Source organism: Cervus canadensis, chromosome 3, assembly GCF_019320065.1.
Source record: "Cervus canadensis isolate Bull #8, Minnesota chromosome 3, ASM1932006v1, whole genome shotgun sequence".
In the NCBI taxonomy this organism is placed as follows: domain Eukaryota; kingdom Metazoa; phylum Chordata; class Mammalia; order Artiodactyla; family Cervidae; genus Cervus; species Cervus canadensis.
The window spans coordinates 94,613,593-94,638,253 of record NC_057388.1 but is presented as its reverse complement, the minus strand read 5'-3'; positions in this window follow the sequence as shown (position 1 = coordinate 94,638,253).

Sequence of the window (24,661 nt, the reverse complement as noted above, 5' to 3'; positions counted from 1 at the left end):
AACCTAAAAAAAAAAAAAAAAAATACTTAACCTGAGAAGCAGATAATAATAATTAAGAAGCAAAATAGCAGAAATGAAAAAAAAAAAGGATGTTTTAAAGAAGAAAACAGGTAAATATTTTATAAACATGCTATAGCACCCTTTGTGTTGAGATGTTTCCAACAGCATTATAGACCTGGGTCAAAGGTCATTTCTCAAGAAGTTCTTTAAATTTTCTTAGTAATTTTGACTATAATTAGGATAAGATGTTTCCAGGAGGATGGTAGTGGGAAAGCCTCATTGTCCAAATTGCTAACCTCTTTCCCACATGATTTCCTGGGTGTTAATATACTTTTCCATTCACTTGCTCTTAGAAATATAAAATAAGCACACTGTTAATTAACATTTCTATTCGTTATTGAAGCTCCAATGTACAATCAGAGCAACTTTTAAAGAATTTCAAATAATCTGTTTTCTCAAATTTCTGAGAGATTGAGGATTCTGAGGATTAAATTTTCTCTCTCTGCATACAAAAGTATAAAATGAAGCATATGGTTTAATAACTAACTAGATTCCTGAAGAAAGCTGTTTACAAACTGGGATGATGAGAGCCCCAGATTTCTAAGAAGTAAAGAAGGGACTATTCAAGGTGACAGAGGTGCAGACACTAAGGGCTAAGGCTCCCTTCCTGCTTCACTCCATCTCATAGCTACGTTTGATGCGTTGGGATCCCTCACAGCACTTTACCTGAAAGTGGAGTTGTGCTTTAGAGCAAAGGCAGTTTTCAAGAGAGGCACTAAATTATAGCTAGCCAGGTGACAATTTTCTAGGATGGAGAGAAATAAATGATGATGAAAGGAGAAACAAGGAGAGAAATGGAAAGGTTTAGTATAAATATGTAAACCTGAAAAAGGGACAGAGGGAATCCTGGCAAGTATGCAATAACCAATCACTTTCAGACTCTCTTTAGCGTAAATATTTTTAAAATTTACTAGTTGAGTTATATAATCCCTTGGGTACATCACTCTGGTCTGGGAAACACATGTAGTCATATGCTAGTGTGTACATAAAGCCACAGGATAAATAAATGTCAGTTATTATTATTTCTAGAGCACCAGCATCATTTGAATTATATATTAAAACAAATTTGTATATATTATTGAATGAATTTAAAGTCCAAGTAAATTATAAGATAAAGTACTAGTCTTCTTGGAAACTTTATCCTTGCAGAGAGCCACTGGGATCTACACTCACAGGCCCCCAAGATGTGCATTTGCTCTTCACTCCCATTTGGAATACTTTTCATTGAAATGCACTAAATTACAGTGAAGTCCTGTCATAACGTACCCAATAACAATGCTAACTAGAAGACAAAGTGATTGACTATTGGCTCCCAACCCCTATTCTCAAAAGAGGCAGGATAATGTTCTTATCTTCTACAGTAGGGGGCAGGGAGAGAAGAGAGAAAGAAACGAATGTTCAGTGTATATGTATTTCTAATAACCAGTCTATTTCTATACAGCTGATACATGAAAAAAAAGTTTTTTCCCCTTTTTATCATATAACAACCAGAAAGCTGATCAAAAAGTATTGTTTTTCATTATTTTTGCAGTAATGAGATTGTGCATGTTATGCACTTGCAAATTTTTGGACCTTATTTATAGCATTATGGCAGGGTGTACTGTGCTTATTCTCCCTGGAACCATTATTGGTCAAGACAGAAATCTATCTAGATTGTAGTTATCTGGTCTATAAAATTCAAATTTGACTATACTAGGGATAATAATTATGAGAAACAAATGCTTCCCTGCCCCTCATGACCATGGCAAACATGAGCCTGGAAATAGTCTCAGATCCCTTCTGTGTTTTACAGGAAACCACAGCTGATCAAGGGCAGATAGATTGTACAATATTTGCTATATCTGGACTATATTATCCTCAAGTATTCTACAAACTAAATTTTATACTTAACACACCAGAGATGAGTCACAAACCTATAACCCTTCTAAGAAAAGCCAGTCAAATTGTATTTGTTTTTTTCTTTCATTGAATATACTTTGATGTATAACATTGTATGAATTTAAGGTGTACAACTGAGTTACTTTGATACACTTATATATGGTAATGCGGTTGCTGTTGTAGCAATATGTAGCACCTCATATTTTTTATATAGACTTTCTTTGGCTCTTGTCATGTGCAGGGATGCCAACCGGTCACCCTGGTCACAACAGATCATCAGGGTAGTGTGCATAAATCAAAAGTAATTGCATACAAGTTGGTTGCAAGGAAGATAACCACCTCTGAAACCTCTCTTTTGGAAATGAGTCTTCTGTCTTGGGAAATATTCATATTTCCCAAGAGATACATGCAGTGAAAGACTGTCAACCTAATATCAGGTTAGATCCCACATGATATAAAGTTAATCGATCATTCCTCTTCTCCATAACACTCTCCTGTATATCCTAGTCAAAAAAAAAAAAAAAAAAGAACCAAGCCCCAGTGTAACAGGGACATTCAGGTCAGAAAAATTAAGTAACTTTCCTAAAGTTACACAGCATAGGAGTTAAGTAATGGCTTCCGGTTGTTTCTCATTTTATTTTACATGTTCAAAATTTAGATTTGAATACTGGAGTTTAAGGTTTCCCTCTATAGAAATGCAAATCAAAACTACAACGGGGCATCACCTCACTCAGGTCAGAACGGCCATCATAAAAATGTCAATGAATAATAAATACTGAAGAGAGTATGGAGAAAAGGGAACCCTCCAACACTGTTGATGAGAATATAAATTGGTGCAGCCACTTTGGGGAACAGTATGGAGGTTCCTTAAAAAACTGAAAGTAGAATTATCATATGATTCAGCAATCCCACTCCTGGGCATATATCTGGAGACAGCTCTAATTTGAAAATATGCATGTCCCTCAGTGTTCACAGCAGCATTATTTACAATAGCCAAGACATGGAAGCTGTGAGGCTGCCAGGGTTAATACCATGACGGGCGGCCTGGACCTAAGTTTTAGCTTCCCCCGAAATGGTAAGATTCCCTACCCCCATCAGGTAACCTGGAGCCAGCCAATCAATATGCGCCCAGTAAGAACAAAGGGAGAGCTGAAAAGCCCGCGAACGCCCAGGTTTGAAAAAAGCCCGCGAAAGTCTGTACCAATAGAATTGCTTTGCAAACATGTAACCAATCCGCTTAAGCCAGCTACTAACCGCTTTTGCATATCTTATAAATTTGTGTAACGAGCTTGAGCTCAGCGCTTTCTGACCCTGCACCACTGTGATGTTTGTGGCAGAAAGCCCTGGCTCGAGACAGTAATAAACTTCCCTTTTTTGCGAGTTGCATTGTCTTGGAAGCCTTCTCTCTCTTCCCGCTCGGGGATTCGGACATCGGGCATAACAGAAGCAACCTAAATGTCCATTGACAGATGAATGGATAAAAGAAGATGTGGTACATATACACAATGGAATACTAAGCCACACGCGCGCGCGCGCACACACACACACACACACACACAAAATTAAATAATGCCATTTGCAGCAACAAGCATGGACCTGAGATAATCACACTAGGTAAAGTAAGTCAGAGAAAGACAAATATCATATATCACTTATATGTAGAATCTTTAAAAATGACATAAATGAATTTATTTACAAATCAGAAATAGACTCACAGACATGGAAAACAAACATTGTTACCAAAGTGGAAAGGGAGGTGGGGGATAAATTAGGAGTTTGGATTAACATATATCCACTGCTGCTACTGCTGCTAAGTCACTTCAGACGTGTCCAACCCTGTGTGACCCCAGAGACAGCAGCCCACCAGGCTCCTCTGTCCCTGGGATTCTCCAGGCAAGAATACTGGAGTGGGTTGCCATTTCCTTCTCCAATGCATGAAAGTGAAAATGAAGTTGCTCAGTCATGTCTGACTCTTTGCCACCCCACAGACTGCAGCCTACCAGACTCCTCCATCCATGGGATTTTCCAGGCAAGAGTACTGGAGTGGGTTGCCATTTCCTTCTCCAATATATCCACTACTACATATAAAATAATGAACAAGGATCTACTATACAGCACAGGAAATTATATTCAGTGTCTGTAACAACCTATAATAGAAAAGAATCTGAAAAAGAATACCTATATTCTTTTTCATATCCTGAAAACTGAACTGCTTTGCTATACATTGATATTGGCTCTCTTTAGAGTTTTTTGTGAGGATTAGAACGTAGCTGTATAAAGCAGCACCTGACACTTGCCCAGCATTTTAAATGTAGCCATCTGTAGTGGGTCAGTCTGAGGAGGATGTGGGTGTGTAAGAGGGAAGGAGTGAAAGACTGACCTTGAGATTTGTCAGATGAAAGACTGTGGGCATGGGAACACTGCTAATCATGATAGGAAACATTCATTTCCTTTGCGTAACTTTATCTCAAAGTAAAAACAACATTAAAGGAACTATCAGAGAATAGAAATGTTTAAGCTTTAAGAGACTTCCAGAAACCATCCACCCATATCTCTACCCTTATACAGGCAAGCAATTCAAAATAAATAGTTATCTCTTTTCTTCTTTAAAGCAACTGGGGAAAGAAAATACGTAACCTTCCTGAACATTCCATTTCAGTATTTGATCCCTTTGCGTTCCCAAAGATCTTCGTTAGATCCAACTGAAATCTCTCTTGCCTTAGTGTAAGCCCTTTTCATCTTATTCTGTCCTTCACTGACAGAAAATGTGTTCTTGTGTGTGTGTGTGACTAAAACTCTTCCTAGATGGTAATTACCTCAGCCTTCTTTTCCAAAAGCAAACATATCTCCATTGCTTCCATTTTTTTCATAGCATCAGTTTCCAGCTCATTATTCATCCTTCTCATTCTTTCCTGACAGTTTTTTCCCTTTTGCTACAGCTATGTTTTCTTTTTTTTTACAAAAGATGAAAACTATGAGAATCATTTTCTTGCCTTGATAAACTGAATTTCTTACCTTTGAACTGATTGACTTCTTCATCTGCCCTACCAAACAGAGCAAAACGAATGTTTAACCCAGAGGTTTCACACCCTGGGAAGCTTGAATTTTGAATAATTAGCTGTTAAATTACCTTTGTGCAGAAAGAGGGAGAATGTTTGGCAGTGTCTTTTTAAATGTTTCCCTCAGACTATTCACATGCTAATCATAATGAAACCTTGAGACACTGAAACAATGCTGAAGACATTTAGAGGTGCATAAAGATTAAGCGCTAAAATAAAATTCTTGTTTTAAATCTGGGAAGTCTGTAATGACCTCACATTTTTACTGTTCCTTAAGAAATAAACACTGACTTGAATACAAAACAAAACAATTGAAGCTGAAAATTTTAAACTGCAGGTTGGCAACTGCTACCTCTAGAAAAGGCCAAGAGAGCTGGGGGTTGCAGGGTCACCCTGGATGTGGGCAGAGGTTCTAGGCACTTTCACTCTGACAAGAGGTCAGGACCCTAGGGCAAGGTCAAACAGCCTTCAGCTAAAAGGAAACTGACTGAGGGATAAAACCTTTTATAAGTACAGTTAGACAACAAAGGGAATAACAGTACTCAATAACTGTGCTCCCCAAAGACCCACTAAAAGAAAATGGAATAAAGAAACTAAGATGTTTCTCCGAACAAACTTAATTAAAGTTTTTCTCAAAGGTTGGTCTGATTTTTGTTTTTTGGTGGGGGTTTGGGGGTGCGTGGGATGGGGGCTGCATCGTGAAGGAAAGAAGAGTGGAGTTCTCATAAAATCTGAAATCTGCTTTTTTTTTTTCAATCTTTCACCTGGGGCTTTAAAAAAAAGTTGTTTTTTTATATATCCTCTCCAATCTTTGCTTCTAGCAGGCATAGTTCTCATTAAATCTTTTTTTACCCCCCCAAAAAAACCTTTCCTTTGACTGATGGCTTTTGTTTAATGCTTAATCTGGTTTTTCTTGTAATTGAATGGCGGTGCGTCCAATACACCCTTTGCCGTTGCAATGACTCACCATTTCCTGCATCTCCTTAATGCAGTTAAGGAATGTTAGAATTATCTCAGGGGTGGCAGGTTTTCCTTATCTTAGGATGATAGCAATGTCTCCAGTGAAGAGAACACCTCATTGCTGTTTATAAAGACTCCTCTGCAATATTCAAATCACTCTGAATTTAAAGAGTAAGAAAGGCCTTTCAAAGAAAAAGAAATGGCTAGAAATTATTACTGGAGTCAGGCACTAAAAGTGCAGAACTTAGTCATTAGATGACCCAGGGATCTACAAGAACTCTCACAGAGATCTGAGCTTCTGAGTAGCAAGACCGTCTGTGGAGCCGACTATGGTACATGCAAGGAGTTCTCCTGCAAGAGAGCCAGATTTGTGACAGTAGAAATGGCACCTTGGAGAAAGCTATTTGTTGCCTGTTTTTTCACTAAGAAAGTCAAAAAGGTTGAAGTAGAAGCTTTCTGAGGACGCCTTTCTAAGCTGCAATGCCCGCCCCCCCCACACACACACACATACACATGTACCATGTCAGAGTTCACCTTCTCATAAGCCTCCACTGGCCTTGAAACAAGAGGGAAAACCACCCAGAGCCCTCTCTGGGTAAACAATTGAGATCAGCAGGATTCAGGGCTTTCTCTTTGTGATTCCTTCCCTTCGCAAGCTCTTTGGAGCACCCAGTGAACATCTTGCTGATCTTCTCTGCAATCAAGTTCAAAATGAGCTAGACATCAAGCATCCTTTATTTTGGCTCACTAGATGGATTTTACTTTAGACGGAAATAAATATCCTGAATGACCTCTGTCGTGGTCCGGGTGCGGATTGGAAAAGAATTTCCAGACATGAGACAGAATGAGAGGGAAATAAAGTTTATTAGAGTGGGAGAGGCTGTTAGAACAGTGGGCCAGCTCAAGGGAGAACCAACATTGAACAGGGGCCCTTAGTCCTTTTATACCCAGGGTACAAGGAGTGGGACAGGGGTCTTGTGGGTCATTTGCTGGTTGGATGAGGCTGGCTGGAGGGAAGAGTGAGGCAGATACCTTCTCCCTGTGGGGTAGGAGGGGAGACAGGTTACACTGCTCAGGAGGACCTGAAATTCATTAACAGTTACAACATGGGGGAGGGAAGGACGATTAAGGGCCTGGTTTTTCCTTCCTGCATTCCAAGACCCTCCTTGGTTTTATCTGCTCTTTCGTCCTTGGGTCACCACAACCTCTTCCATGCATTTCTGTTTTTTTATGTCTTTGTAAGCTCCGGGAGTTGGTGATGGACAGGGAGGCCTGGCATACTGCCATGGGGTCACAAATAGTCAGACATGACTGAGGTGACTGGACTGGACTGAACTGATGTCTTTGACACAAAAATAGACACTGAAAATTTTTGGCTCAAGGAGCCCCCTTGCTTTCCCTGAAATGTTATTCTACTTTCTGATACTGGATTCTGTCATGGATAAGAAGCCAGAAAAGACACTTGTCTAAATGGTATCATGCTCTCCTAAGACAAAGCTACCCAGTTGCCCAGCTGGAGCTCATGAGCACCCCTTTCCCATCCCCACCTGTGGTGTTCAGTCATGTCTGACTCTTTGCGGCCCCATGGACTGTAGCCTGCCAGGGCTCCTCAGTCCATGGCATTTTTCCAGGCAAGAATACAGGAGTGGGTTGCCATTTCCTTCTCCAGGGGATCTTCTTGACCCAGGGATTGAACCCATGTCTCTTGCATCTCCTGCATTGGCAGGTGGATACTTTACCATTAGCGCCACCTGGGAAGCCCCAACCCAGGTATTCCTGAAAGGCCAGGGAAGTGTCTTATCATTCTCTTATTTCCAACTAGAAGAAGTAAGCCCCTGGACCCTGTAAAAAGAATTTTCCCTGCGAAATTAATGTTATTGAGAGATGGCAGCTATCAATTACCTTAAGCTCACCTTAGCTCAACTAAGCTGACCTTTCGTGTGTTTATTTAGCTCAGATGTGTCTCTACTCAGAAAGCTCAAGACATATTTGTTTTGTACCTAGAATAAAGGTTAAATATATATAATCACTGAGCATTTCCTAGGCCCCAAGGTACAGGAGAAACTCATTAGATCCACTGGACAGAGTGTTCTCTAGGATAGTAATTACCGACTATTTCACTGCTAAGACTATCCTTGTCATTTCCTTCTGTAGACCACATGATTTGAAAAATTTTGTCTACAAACAGGCACATATTAAGGAATAATTTATTTTCTCTTTTCATTAATCTAATAGATGCAGCTGTCAGTAGTCAGAACTCTGGATAGATTGAGATAAATATATTACAACAATGGATTTATATAATCCCAGCCCAAAGCAAAGAATCTTAACATTTTAATTAGTCTGTTAATGCTATTATGAATAAATGTGTCATTTCTATTTTATTTTTAGAGACTTCAAAAATAGCTCATAGATCCTCATTACCATCCTGGGAGCTACTAGACGAGGACAAAGCTCCCAGACCCTCCATCCCTCTTTTATTACCTTTATTCCTCAGTATTTCTCTTTTCTAGTGCCAGATTGTGAAATACCAGTGAAACATTCTGGCCCATCAAACTATTAATGCCTTACCCATGTCGTTCTCTAATACTTCATGTCTTCATTCCTGCTTCCCAATAAAGTATTAACGTGGGTTCCTAAGGTGGTAACACCCCTCATCCCTAGCTTGGCCCTGATACCCCTGTACTTCTAAACCACCCTCACAGATAGTGATGTCTGTAAACTAGCCTTGCAGGTATGTATTTTCATGGGAATGTCCAAGTACTTCAGTTTGGTTGAAATGCATCTTTGTATAATAAGGCTATGTTAATTCAGTGGTGGAAATTCAACTGCTTCCAAGAATAAAGTAGTTGGCTTAAGACTTTTTTTTCTTTCTTTTATTTAAGTAATTTGTTTATTTATGGGCCGTGGAGGGGAGCATTATACAAACAAAATGTCACTTAATTAATTGTACCCTATACATTTCAAATGGTTTGACTTGGGACTGTGGACTCACAATCTGACAAAGCCATCAAAGAAGGGGTAATGCCTAATGCTACCTTATAAACTCCAACTTGCTGTCGTTCAGTCCCTAAACCATGTCCAACTCTGCAACCCCATGGACTGCAGCATGCCAGGCTTCCCTGTCCTTCACTATCTCACGGAGTTTGCTCAGATTCATGTCTATCAAGTTGGTGATGCCATCCAACCATCTCATCCTCTGCCGTCCTCTTCTCCTTTTGCCTTCAATCTTTTCCAGCATCAGGGTCCCAGCATCAGGCATCCAAATATTCTACTTAAAAACAAACAAATAAAAAGACTTTGTTCTATCCCTAGAGAAATATTTGTAGCACAAATTTAGTCTGTGTGTGGTGTTTTCTTTAAAATACTGTTGTCTGTCATAAAATACAGGGGGGCTAGAATGGCTGGCCACATTGGAGTGACACTGACATACCCACTGCCTGGCAACCAGCCTAGAACTGCCTCACTCTTTAACCAGGAATGGGGATTTGAAGGGAATCCTATTTGCTGCTTTAAGCAAAAAAGATTTCAAGTGATATGCCCAGGATTATCTGCATCCTATCCATTATTATTTTCCCTGTGAATTATATCAGTGGCTTTAGCCAGATCTTAATGCCTTCCCTCCACTTGCCTGGGTTCAGTGAGAGAAGTCACGCTACACCTGATCACTCTGCAACCTCCCTAATGCTCACCAGGTTTGCTGGAATAGTCCTTCATCAACAAGCTAAAGAAGCCAGGCCTCTGACTAGGCACTGTGCATGTCCCTAATCAGCATAAGACATGTCTCTTAGAAATAGGAAATGAAAGACAAAGCAAATGAATTATGATCCCTTATGTGACTCAGAGGAAAAGAGGCTCTGTTGAGGTTTTAGAGGAATAACATCTTGCATCAGCACATCCTCACCGAGACAGGGAGCCTTTCCAGTGTTCAGGGTCTGTTACCTTAGTTCTCTAAAGCCTATCAATTGAAAGAAGCGGTAATGTGTCATGAAATTATAGCCAAAAGTAATTGTATGGTCGTTTCATGACAGTGAATCTCCCTTTAAGACTTTTACACCCATTCGTGAGAGCAGGTCATGACAGGCAGGTATGTTTCTCTCCCAACAGAATAACGTGGCGCCAAGAGGCTATTTTTCTTGAGCTACCACTGAACTAAGCACTTATTGGTGAGACGTCAAGCTTTCTGGGCTGGCCAGCAGGAACAGACTCCACCACAGGTCTGCGAGAGGGGCATAACTAGCGCCATGACAGGCACCCTGAACTATGAGTAAGCTTAAGTTTCAGTTTCTCCTGAGGGTGGGGTAATTATCTGCCCTCAACAGGCCACCAGAGACCAGCCAACCAGCACGCGCCCAGTAAAACCTCCGGGAGAGTCCCCTGCGCGCGAAAATTTTAAAGTGTGTTTGACCAATGAAATTGCTTCGTAAACATGTAAACAATCTGCTTGTGATAACTACCCACTGCTTATGTTTGAAATCAAGCACCCTATAAATGTGTGTGAAAACTGGGGCTCATGGCTCTCTGACTTTGCACCACTGTGTTGGTTGCAGCAGGAGCCCTGACTCGAGTCAGTAATAAATTTCCCTTCCTTTGCGTGTTGCATTGTCATGGAGGTCTTCTCTTTTCCTGCTGGGGGATTCGGACATCGGGCATAACAAGGTCCTGCTGTTTATTCACTCTCGTTGGTCAAATGTCAACACATCACTGTTTGGCCTGCAACACTAAACTGTTCATCCCCTAGAATGTGGAGAAACTGAAGGTCAGAGGCTCCTATGCCAGGACACCAACTTCAAGTCAAAACTTCCTGCCCACAACATGATGTGGCTCCTCCTGGAGGCCTGTATATCCGTCTCTGTCATAGTTCTGAACCGCCAATGGCTTTTAACTACCTTCCAAGGAACATGTCCTGACACTGATCCTTGTTTGTCTTTTGGGTCATAAAATCTAATCTGCTCATCCAGTCCTAGCCCCCTGTAATCTCAGGAGCCCTACAGTGGTATATCTTGTCTTTTTTTCAGGTTTGGACCGGTATGATCAATTACCCCTCAGGAGCCCAGACCAATACAATGGACCTCACTTACCCTCCTGGAGAGCTAAGGTCACGTCTCCTGTGTGCTGAAGATTTGCCTAAAGGAACATTAATTCCTCACCCCTAGAGTTAACTGAAATGATCACAGTATTTTTTTACCAGGCAGTTCTATGATATATATATATGGATATATATATATATATATATATATATATATATCCTCTTCGAATTAGAGTTTCCTTAAGGCAGACACCATGTGTTTTTAGCCACAGTTACCTGGAAATCCCCTTCTTAAAGTGAGAATTCTGGAGACACTGGTTGAATTTAACTGAAACAAACACTTCAGATATTATATATTTTTTAAAAAGGCTTCAGGGACTTCCCTGGTGGTCCAGTGGTTAAGACTCCACCTTCCAACACAGGTGGGAAGAATTTGGAGAGAATCCTATTTATTGCTTTAAGTGAAAAAGATTTCACCAGTTCAATCCCAGGTCCAGGAGTTAAGATCATACATGCCTCAAGGCCAAAAAAGCAGAAACTAAAACAGAATCAATATTGTAACAAATTCAAGAGACTTTAAAAATGGTCCACGTGAAAAAAAAAATCTTTTAAGAAAATAATAATAATAATTTTACGAAAGGTTTCCCTGGGTCCGGTTGGACTTGCTACTGTGTGAAGGAACTTGAGTGATTTAGTGCACAGTTCCCCAGGTGTGTTAGGCCAGGGATGCGGTAGGGAAGCAGAAATGGAGTTGTCAGTCTCCCGCAGTCCTCCTCACCCCACGCGCCATGTCTTCTATAGCCCCTTTGAGAACCTCTGCATGAGAGATGTCACTGAAGGTGGCATGCTGCCTGCACATTAAAGTGAGAGAAAGCAGGAAGGGTTTGGGAATCCCCCACGTAGTGACGGATAACCTTAAAGAGCTTGCAGTAGCAGCATCCATGTACCAGGAGACAGGATGTTGAGTGACAATGGAATTTATCAGCAGCCTGTGAATGTTGAAATGAAATAGGACAGGTAGTGAAGAACTAAGACAGACAATGTAACCCACCATGAAAACACGGAGCCTGGCAGCCGGGAGTCACTGCATCCAGCAGCTGGCTGCAGACTAAGGTGCAGCCCTAAGCACTGCTTAGGGAATTGTAACTAAGCAGGCAGATCTCTGCAAGGCAATGATGGTATTATCTGCCTTAACTGTGCATAAACACGAATGAAATACCAGGACCTGCTCCCTGACGCAGAGGGAGCAAACCTCAAGGAAAGAGAGGACCTCATACTCCTCTTGGGGGACGTGGAAAGTCCAGCCGTGGGTATATGACCCTGCCTCCTGACATGCATCCTAAAGACCTGAAGAACAATCCAGACTTCTCTGCATACACTAACTCCCCAAAATACTGAGAACCTCAGGCAACAGGGCTCAGCTCCTCCAGGAATCTTCCTGAGGTGTACATGACTGTATCAGCACGTGCACACACACGCACACACACTCACAGGCCTCGGCAGACACAGTCAGGACCAGATGTTCCCTTCTGAGCTCCCGTTACTTTCTACCAACAGTTATAAGCGCCCAGAGGTTGCCATAATGAACTCACAGCACAACTAACAGAATGGCTACAATAAAAACTAGTGACAACACCAAATGCTGGTGACGATCTAGAGAAACTGCATACATTGCTGGTGGGAATACAGCCACTTTGGGAGAGAGTTCAGCAATTTCTAAAAAAGAAAGAATTAAATGTGGACCTTTATCATAGGAACCAACAATTGCACTCTTGGACATTCATCCCAAAAGAATGAAAACTTCCCCACACAAAAGCTCAAACAAAAATGTTCATAGCAGCATCTTAGCAGCCAAAAACTAGAATCAGCTCAGACATCCTTCAACAAATAAATAGTCTAAAATCACAGAAACATGCCATAGAATACTATTCAGCAATAAAGAGGAACAAATCACTGATAAATACAGCAAGTTGGATGACTCTCTAGGGAATTTTACTAAATGAAAAAAGCAATTCCAGAAGATGACATTCTGTATGACTACATTATACTCTTTTGAAATGATGAAATTTCAAAAATCATGGACAGATTAGTGGTCACCAAGGGTTAGAGACAGGGCAGAGGTAAGATAGGAGAGAGGCAAGTGTGATTATCGAAGAGACACAGAGGGACCCTAAGGTGTGGAACAGTTCAGAATCTTGACTGTGGGGTGGATAAATGCATCTATACAGGAGGTAAAAATTATATACATCTTAATGCACACATTTACATACACATACGAACACAAGTACCAGTAAAACTGATAAAGATCAGTGGATTGTATCCATGTCAGCATTCTCATCATGATATTGTACTATTATTTTGCAAACTGTTGTAATTGAGGGAAAATGGACAAAGTGTACAAGGGATCTCTATTTTATACTTTACAACTGCATATGAATCTTCAGCTACATCAATGAGAGAGATAGAATGAGAGAGAGACTGACTGAAAAGAGAATAACAACAAATTGCAACATGTCCCCTTGTTTGAGTTTGTTTTAGGCTATAAATGAAACTTTGGGGACTTCTGGGGTGGTGCAGGGGTTAAGAACTTGCCTGCCAATGCAGGGAACATGGGTTCCATCCCTCGTTCAGGAAGATCCCACACACCATGGATCAAGTAAGCCCACTAAGCAGTGTGTCAGAACTACTGAGCCTGCGCTCTAGAGCCCATGCTCTGCAACTAGAGAAGCCACCACATCGAGAAACCTGAGCACCACAAAGAAGAGTAGCCCCCACTCACAGCAGCTGGAGAAAGCCTGCGTGCAGCAACAAAGACCCAGTGTAGCCGAAAATAAATAAATTTTAAAAAAGAAGAAACTCTGGAGAAACTGGGAAAATGTGAATATGGACAAGATGCTAGTTCAGTTCAGTTAAGTTCAGTCACTCAGGCATGTCCAATTCTTTGGGACCCCATGAATCGCAGCATGCCAGGCCTCCTGTCCATCACCAACTCCCAGAGTTTTTCTCAAACCCACGTCCATCGAGTTGGTGATGCCATCCAACCATCTCATCCTCTGTCGTCCCCTTCTCCTCCTGCCCCCAATCCCTCCCAGCATCAGGGCTTTTTCCAATGAGTCAACTCTTCGCACTAGGCGGCCAAAGTACTGGAGTTTCAGCTTCAGCATCAGTCCTTCCAATGAACACCCAGGACTGATCTCCTTTAGGATGGACTGGTTGGATCTCCTTGCAGTCCAAGGGACTCTCAAGAGTCTTCTCCAACACCATAGTTCAAAAGCATCAATTTTTCTTGATATTGGTAGTGACTGTTAAATTATTTGAAGTGATAATGGTATAGTTCTTAGAAGGTAGATGCTCATATTTTGAGATGAAGTGACATGAGTCTAAAATTTCCTTTTGAATGTGTGTGCATGCATGTACAGGTATACATGTGTAGATATATAAATAGCATTATTCACGTAACACTTTTATATTTTTAACTGCTCATTTTTAAAAGTTGGATAAAAGTTGAAAGTGTTGTTGAAATAATTATGGCCAAAGAAATAATCAGAAATGGGGTCCAAGATTAATATGACAAGGATCATCTATGTTCACTATTATTTATAATAGCAAAAAGAAAATGGAAACAGTTGGAATATTAAGTATCTAGAATGTGAGCTCTGGAGAAGGAAATGGCAACCCACTCCAGTATTCTTGCCTAGAGAATCCTGCGGACAGAGGAGCCTGGTGGGCTGCTGTCCATAGGGTCGCACCGAGTCGGACACGACTGAAGCGACTTAGCAGCAGCAGCAGCAGAATGTGAGCTCTAGGAAGGCACAGGCTTTGTCTGGGTCCCTGAAGTATCCCCAGTACCCAGGACATTGCCTGAATAAAGTTGTTGTCTAGTTGTCAAGTTGTGTCCAACTTTTTGTGACCCCATGGACTGTAGCCTGACAGGTTCCTCTGTCTGTGGGATTTCTCAGGCAAGAATACTGAAGTGGGTTGTTATTTCCTTCTGCAAGGTATCTTCCCAACCCAGGGATTGAACCCAGTATCTCCTGCATTGACAGGCGGAGTGTTTATCACTGAACTACCAGGCACAAAGTAGAAACTCAGTAACAGTTAATCGAATGAATAAATGTGTAACATTAAGATAAATCATCTTGTTGCTCTATAACAAAATATTAGCAAACTTTTAAAAACTGCTTTTAGACAATATATAGTAATCAACAACATGGGGAAATGCCCAACTTAAAGCAGTTCATTAAATTCTGTCTAACTCCAAATGCTAAAGATAAATGAATGGGTGGAAGACAAAAGGACAGCTTAGTAAGTCATGAAGAGGGGCTATTCCTTGATGTAAGGCTATGAGGGGTTTTGATTTCTTATAATACTTTTTTTGTCTTCTAAGTTACCATAAAAGTTTTATATTATTTTTTAAATCAGAAAAAATTGAGTAAAAATGTTTTTAAAACCTTGAAATCCAGTAGATAGGGCTCAGATCCTTGATTCTCATTTACCATCAAACGTGGACACTCTTGTATCTGTGTAGCCCTGGATTTGACACAAAATTCTTTCCCCCATATCATGCTGCTGCAGCTGCTGCTAAGTCACTTCAGTCGTGTCCGACTCTGTGCGACCCCATAGATGGTAGTCCACCAGGCTCCTCGGTCCATGGGATTCTCCAGGCAAGAATACTGGAGTGGGTTGCCATTGCCTTCTCCATGTTGATCTGGATCTAAAAGTCAGGCTTCCACCTTAACTCCCTACCTAACACTCCCGTTCTGAGGACACTGTCTCAGGACCTAATAACTGAAAGTGCTGGTACCCTGTTTGGCTCCTTTTAGCCATCCTTCCCTTAAAAAATGACCCTGTTTTCCACGCCTCTCATCGTCCACCTCCACAGACATCAGTGAATGAATGCTCTCCTGACACTGACTGGTCTCTGGATCTCCTCTCTACTATGCCCTGATTGGATTAGTTCTCTTAGAAACAATGGTTGCTTTAATCAGCCTGAGCTCATTTATCCTTTTAACCAGTCCTAGATGACTGGTTTTCCTCTTGGGGCCATCCTCTGTGGCTCGCTCTCTTCCAGCCTGATTTCCTCATCAATGCCCTCTGTTAACTAGATGGGGAGACAGTGGAAACAGTGTCAGACTTCATCTTTTGGGGCTCCAAAATCACTGCAGATGGTGATTGCAGCCATGAAATTAAAAGACACTTACTCCTTGGAAGGAAAGTTATGACCAACCTAGATAGCATATTAAAAAGCAGAGACATTATTTTGCCAACAAAGGTCCGTCTGGTCAAGGCTATGGTTTTTCCAGTGGTCATGTATGGATGTGAGAGTTGGACTATGAAGAAAGCTGAGCGCTGAAAAATTGATGCTTTTGAACTGTGGTGTTGGAGAAGACTCTTGAGAGTCCCTTGGAGTGCAAGGAGATCCAACCAGTCCATCCTAAAGGAAATCAGTCCTAGGTGTTCATTGGAAGGACTGATGCTGAAGCTGAAACTCCAGTACTTTGGCTACCTCATGAGAAGAGTTGACTCATTGGAAAAGACCCTGATGCTGGGAGGGATTGGGGGTAGGAGGAGAAGGGGACGACAGAGGATGATATGGCTGGATGCCATCACCAACTTGATGGGCATGAGTTTGAGTAAACTCCGGGAATTGGTGATGGACAGGGGGCCTGGCGTGCTGCAATTCATGGGGTTGCAAAGAGTCGGACATGACTGAGCGACTGAAATGAACTGAACTGAACTGAAAGTTCTCCAATGGTTCCTGTGAATATTCATCCTCTTTAGGACATGACAGCTGTATGGGCAGAATTATATCAGCAGGACCAAAATAGTTCATCTGTCTCCTCACCGAAAGTCTTTTATCCTAATTTTTTTACCTGACAACAATAAGATGGCTCTGAGAATAACACAGACTGTGATTCTCATTCACCTCATGCCTATCAAAGAGATAGGACTTAGGTTCAATGTCAAGTCAGCAGGTCTCTAAGAGCAATGAGGTATTGTCAATTATGTGGAGAGTTCAGATGACCTTTTATTGGGCTCTTTGAACAACAAAAGCCAAGGGGGAAATTTTAGGAGATAATTAAACTCATCGGAGCTAAAGGAAGATGATTATATGTGAAACTAAAAGTCCTCTTTAATCATTACTTTGCGTGACAAGAAATAGGGACAGAGTAAAAGTGTCCTAAAATAAATGTATGGATAGAGAAATTGTTGATGCTGTTGAGGTGAGATGATGCTGTTCTTTAAAAGTTTTTAGAACTGGATAAATGTTAGTTTATAATGAGTTTCAGTGATAAAGTGTTCACTAAAGTTCTATTTACCTGCCTTTCAGACATTATCAGAAAGCGTTTTCCTCAGACTAAGGGGGAATCAAAAGTGACAAGCCTTTATCTGTTACATAAAGTTCCAGGGCCATTTTGGAAGAGAGAAAGGAACAGTATTAGCAGGATGGATTGAATATAATGAAATATTAAATTGCCACCAATATATAGAAGACAGTGTGATAAACAAACCTTAAGTCACAAGCTAATGTTCTTTTTTCTAGAACAACATACCATATCAGAGACAGGCAGGAAAATAAGCTTTTTATCCTCACAAACCCATGTCAAGAAACTTAACTATTTACTTGCCTGAGACAGCCCACATTTAAAATAAGGAGCTAGTTTATCCTCGCTTGCCTGAAATGTGCTGCTGCTGAGGATCAAGGGAGCAATCTGGTTCAAACCCTTTCTCAGAGCCTCTGATGCTAAGCTTGCCGTCCTGTGGCAGCCACAGCTGATGGAATCTGAGGAAGCAGAGTCAGGTAAACTGCAGCTCCAGCCCTTGATCCTGATCTCAGAGCCACAGGGCTAGGAAGAGTACACTTCACCTACCCTCCTAACCAGTTTCTCTTTTGACAAAATCATAATTGTATATGTGTTTGAGAAGACTCTTGAGAGTCCCTTGGAGTGCAAGGAGATCCAACCAGTCCATCCTAAAGGAGATCAGTCCTGGGTGTTCATTGGAAGGACTGATGGCTGAAGCTGAAACTCCAATACTTTGGCCACCTCATGTGAAGAGGTGACTCATTGGAAAAGACCCTGATGCTGGGAGGGATTGGGGGCAGGAGGAAAAGGGGATGACAGAGGATGAGATGGTTGGATAGCATCACCAACTCGATGGACCTGAGTTTGAGTAAACTCCGGGAATTGGTGATGGACAGGGAGGCCTGGTGTGCTGCGATTCATGGGGTTGCAAAGAGTCGGACACTTGCAAAGAGCGACTGAACTGAGCTGAACTTAATTGTATGTGAACTTGCACAATTCAATTCTATTCAACATGGGAAGAGTTAATTATATTTAAGAAACAAGTTTACTTACTCCAGCTGCTGAGATATTGTTTCCAGATGCATGGATAAGAAGCATTCCTGTTACAGACAGTGCAAGAAAATGAAGAGCTAGTTCTGTGCCAGTGAATGGGCACCCCTCAGCACTCTGTCTTCACTTACGTCACCTGCCTCCATGATGCTATTTCCCAGTAGAAGGGCTCCATAGAATCAATGAGGTAGAACAACTTTTCATTACAGGAGACTATACATTGCAGGACATTTAGCATCTGTGGACCCACACCAAATAAATGCTAGTACTTTTCTCAGGCACAGTGACAATCCAAAAGCCCCTGGACATTTCAGAACACCCAGAGGGCAATCTGACCCCAGCTGAGAGCCATTATCCACTGGTGAATAATGGGGCTCATATAGTGTATTCTAGACCTAGCGATTTGGTCTCTGTGCCTGATTTTTAAAATAAATATAAACTTGTTTGTTTCAAAATACAATGAGAAGTAATACCAAATAAAAATGCAAAGCGAATTTGAAATATACATGAGTGCTTTGTTTCATATGAGTTGAAATTCAACAATCTAAATTTGTTGACTTCTTTTCCTCCCTCTAGGAGAAGGCTTCAGTCACCCAAGTATTGATTTTATCACCCAACAGCTGTCTCAGACTTTTCAATTTTTAAATTTTTTCAGCTTTATTAGAGTACAATTGACAAAAGAAATTGTATATTTGAGGTATGCAACTTGATGTTTTGAAATATGTATGCACTGTGAAATAATCACCACAATCGAGCTAGTTGATATATCTATCATCTCATATAATCACCATTTTTTACATGCACTATAAGAACACTTAAGATCTCACAAATTTGAAGTATACAGCACAGTATTGTTGACTAAACTCATGTTACTGAACACTGGATCTTCAGAACTTATCCATCTCATAACTGAAACTTTGTGCCCTTTGACCAACATCTCCCACTTTACCCACCCCTCCAGCCCCTGGCAACCCCCCACCTCCATTGTCCAGGTTGAGAGTTAAAGAAAATGCATGATGCAAAAGTATGCACAGTGAAGATGAGTAAAGCGAAAGGGAGCAAAAGTCAGCCACCACCACCACTCTGCCACTTCTGCAAAGGCTTGGCATGCAACACAGGGAAAATAAAATTTGAGGATGAATTTTAACGAACATTTAAGGATAGGTTTATATCTAGGGGTAGACATTCTAATCACAAAATTGAGGCTGTGTTTGTGACATCATTTAAGAGAGAACAGTCAAGATTTTATCCAGAGCCAGGGAAAGATTACTTTCACAAATAAAATTTCTAAAGGAGAGCAAGTGACAAAAACAAATTTGCATTTTGATTACTTTATGAGTCATGCTTATTCAAAATATCTCTTACACTATTTTTATTATTCCCATACCACCCAATCTAAATTAATCACTATGCTGTGATAGTCATTGTCAATCCTATTATTTGCTTCATAGCACTGACCCAAGATGAAATTATCTTATGGACTTCTTTGCTTCCTTTGGTGTCTTTCACCCCACACTAGAATGCAGACTCCTTGATGGTAGGCACCTTGCTGCCTATTTCTCTGCTATATCACAGCTCCCAGAATGGGGCCAGATACATCATGGATGCTCAGCAATATATCATCAAGACTTAATAATCATTTCATAAACAAATGAAACCTGAGTGTGTGATTAACCTTGGTGCTTTTTCAATTCACCTCATTACTTCAATTACATTTTCAGATCTAATGAGTGTAGCTTATTGCCCAAAATCTGAAGACCCAAGGGTCCTTTTTCCAACCAACAAAAGGAACAGACAACAGGCAAACTTAATGCTCTGAAAGTCAGAGGATGGGAGAGGTAAAGATTTGAAAAGAAAAAGAGGACCTAATATCACAATGAGATCTGCATCCACAATAAGGCAGGCTGAGTACTGTAGCCAATGCACTTGGGTGCCCAGGTCTCTTCCTCTCATCCTTCATGCTGCCTCACACTCTCGATACACCTCCCCATAAACCCCCATCTGGCAAAAACATCAAATGCCTGGTCTACTTATTTATTTATTTTGGTTGCACCTAGTCTTCATTTCCAGGTGGCTCAGTGGTAAAGAATCTGCCTGCTGATGCAGAAGACGTGGGTTTGATCCCCTGGCTGGGAAGATCCCCTGGAGGAGGAAATGGCAATCCACTCTAGTATTCTTGCCAGGGAAATCCCATGGACTGTGAAGCCTGGTGGGCTACAGTCCATGGGGTCACAAAGAGTTGGATGTGACTGAGTGACTATACACATGAGTATGCACAGTCTTAGTTATGGCATGTGAACTATTAGTTGCAGCATATCAGATCTAGTTCTCTGATCAGGGATCAAACCCAGGCCCTCTCCATTGGGAGCACAGAGTCTTAGCCAGGGGACAACCAGGGAAATCCAACATATGCTATAATTTTGATCATTTGATATACTTTAAAAAGTGGGGGGAGTTAATCTGCCCTAGATGATAAGGTTATTTTTATGAAAAGACTTAGTCCTCAGGTTCAATCACAGTTGGTTTTTTCAGTGAATAATGTTTATGTAATTATTATATTGTAAATATTTTTAGGTTTTCCATTTTTAAAGTCAATAGGCATAGCACAGAAGCCTTACTTAACATTACCAGAAAAGAATGAAAAATGTTATTGTTGAAAATGTAAACAGTATACCTACAGAAGTTGGGCTTCCTTGCTGGCTTAGATGGTAAAAAAAATTACCTGCAATGCAGAAGACCCAGGTTCGATCTCTGAGTTGGGAAGATCCCCAGGAGAAGGGAATGGCAACCCACTCCAGCCTTCTTGCCTGGAAAATTCCATGAACAGAGCAGCCAAAGAGTTGGACATGACTTTAACTTTTACAGAAGTTAGAAGATTATGAAGGACAATGTAGAAGTGAACTGAGTGCTAATTTCATCTTAAAAAGTGGAAAGGGAAAGAATATCATCTAGTGATGAATTAAAGAATAGAAGTTTATGCTAGTTATTTGATATGATAAATTATATATGAAATGAAGTGAGAGTCACTCAGTCATGTCCGACTCTGTGACCCTATGGACTGTGTAGCCCACCAGGTTCCTTGGTCCATGGAATTCTCCAGGAGTCTTGGATTTTCCACTCCAAGAATACTGGAATGGGTAGCCATTCCCTTCTCCAGGGGATCTTCCCAACCTGGGGATCAAACCCAGGTCTCCCACATTGCAGGTGGATTCTTTATCATCTGAGCCACCAGGGAAGCTCAAGAATACTGGAATGGGTAGCCTATCCCTTCACCAGGAGATCTTCCCAATCCAGGAATTGAACCAGGGTCTCCTGCCTTGCAGGTTGATTCTTTACCAGCTGAGCTACAAGGGAAGTGCATATGTACTATATCCCTAACTGTTTGGATGAGAAGAGAAAAAAGGAAAAGATGGTATAAAAATTATATGTAATCCTCACACATTTCGGATTCCCCCTTTTGCTAGCTAAGCCCTGTGTCTTCTTCTCCTTTAAATGGCATTTCCTTAGAAGGGTCTCTCCTTGTTCCCATACACACACACTAAGGGAATGCTTCTCTTATAAACTCACTTGTTCATTATGCTTCCTGTTTGGTAACAACCATCACATCTATAAAGTGAAAGTGAGAGTCGTTCAGTCGTGTCCAACTCTTTGCGACCCCATGGACTATACAGTCCCTGGAATTCTCCAGGTCAGAATACTGAAGTGAGTAGCCTTTCCCTTCTCCAGGGGATCTTCCCAACCCAGGGATCTGTTATTACTTGCTTAATCTATTTCTCCCTCCTGTTAGAGTGTAAACCTCATGAGGGTAGAAGCCAATTCTATCTTTTTCACTGATCTGTCTCCACCACAGAAGTTTCTCAATAAATATTTTTTGATGGACTAAATGCGGCATATGAAAAATATATGTGTAAATAATCTAAATTCCTTTTCTTTTATATTGGGGAGTCAGTAAATAATATTTAAATCTGGTAAATAAATCAGTGCTAGTATAAAATATAATTAGTATTACAGAGACAACTTCAATCCCAAAACAAAAATGAAGTCTGAAAATGAGGGGTGGAGAGTGCCGAAAAAGACTTTTAACTTTGATTTTCATCTTCCAGTACTGCTTCAGTGCTTTTTTGAACATATATTACTTTTATAATTATATTTCTTAAAGACCCAAGGTTCAATCACTGACTAAAAATCTTATTGTATAAAATAATAAAAAAGAAAGATGTAAATCACGAAATTGAAAGGCTCTCCAGATGAAAAAAGAGTAGGAAAATGAAAGTAATACACGTACAGGAAATAAAAATAAAATAAGCTATAAAATGTATATCAAATTAATATATTCAAACTGAGATGAAAATGAAATTAAAGAAAATAATGTCATTGCATATCAATCTTCTTTGAAATAATGGATTTTAAAAATGGTAATAAATGCTCAACACCAGGCAGCCAGACAGGAGCTTAATCTCATAACTGGTGAAAATGTAAAACAGCACAAATATTCTAGAGAACAATATGGACATTTATAATAAAAGTGACAGAAACAAACTATTTTCTTCTCAAATGGGAATTCTGTGGGAATTATACTCTAAGAGAGAATAATTTTAAAAATTAAAATTTTAGTAAAAGCACATATTTAACAAACTATATTGTACTAGCCATAAAAACATAATACAATCAACAATAATACTTATGAAACAATGTGTTTAGATATGTAATTTTAGATTTAGCATAATAAAAAAGATAAGAGCTGAAGGGTATTATGGGAAAAAACCTAAAACCCGCAAACATGAAATAAAAGTAATTTTTCATGACTTCCTAATACAAATAGAATCAGAAAAGTAACATAAATAGGAATAAAATCACCAGAATCATAATCAAACCAATATAGTTAAAAGAACTCTTTCAGACTTTTGAAGTTTAATGGTGTATCTGATTAGAGTTGTCTAAACAATTGAACAGAATATGTGTACTAATTTTTCTAAAATTTCTAATAAAAACTAATTTACAAAACATTTTTCAAATCATATTTTAAGTAAATGGCTCTGAAATACACGTATTAGCATAGAAATCTCCTTTGAAACTCTGATCATCCTAAGATGCTCAAATGTGTTAATAGTTATTCTAATTACCTAGTTATTGACAGCTTCCTGTGTTCCAGACACTAGCAAGCAGTCAGGGAGAAACTGGAGACAAAAAAAGCATCCTGAGATATTTCTGGTAATTGGATTTTGGTAATCCAAGAAGTGAATGAGATTGAAAAGCTAGTTCTGCTGTAATTGTTTAGATGTAATGAAAACAACTGTAGTTTTTGAAAATAGCCTGTAGGAAAACAAAAACTCAGGGAAAAACACAAATATACATCTTCAGGTATAAATATAGCTGAATATATGAAAATGCAAATGAAAAGTTTAGTCACAAAAGAGAAAAGCGTCTGAGGAGAGGAAAAGAGAGAGACCAATTTCTTTTATCAAGTGAATCGCAGTTACTCTTCTGTCATCAGGCCAGATTTAAGGACCCTGCAAACAGCAGCCCAGCCAAGGTGGCCAGAGAGTGCTCTTGCTGCTTCTGTCCAGAAAGATGAATAGTCTCTCCCCATTGCTCATAACTGAGCCCCCGCCTTTGAAATAAGGGGAATCTTTGTCCTATTAGTGTGGCTTTTTTTCTTAAAGTTCTTTATCTTTCCAGTTATAAAGTGGCCTATGGCCTAATTCATGATGCATGCATGCTGTCACTTCAAGCATGTCCAACTCTTTGAGACCCTATGGGCTGTAACCCACCAGGCTCCTCTGTCCATGGGATTCTCCAGGCAAGAATACTGGGGTGGGTTGCCAAACCCTCCTCCAAGGGATCTTCCCGACCCAGGGATTGAACCCATGTCTCATTCCGCCTCCTGCATTAGCAGGCGGGTTCTTTAACACTAGCGCCACCTGGGAAGCCCGTGGTCTAATTCAGGGGTCCTTAACCTCCAGGATCTAATGCCTGATGATCTGAGGTGGAGCTAATACAATAATAATAGAAATAAAGTGTACAATAAATGTAATACCCTTGAATCACCTCTAAACCACCTCCCATCCCCAGCCCATGGGAAAATGATCTTCCACAAAACCGGTCACTGGTGCCAAAAAGGCTGGAGACTGCTGGTCTAAATCACTCTTTACAATATGGTATCCAAACAAAGTTCATTCTTTCATTCAATTATTTATTCACTCATTCAATAAATATTCTTTGAGTGCCTGGCACTGTGCTGGCTTAAGTGTATACAGTGGTGGAAAAGGGCTCTTCACTCCCATAAAGATAACAGACAAGAGTTAACAGTTTGATGTAGA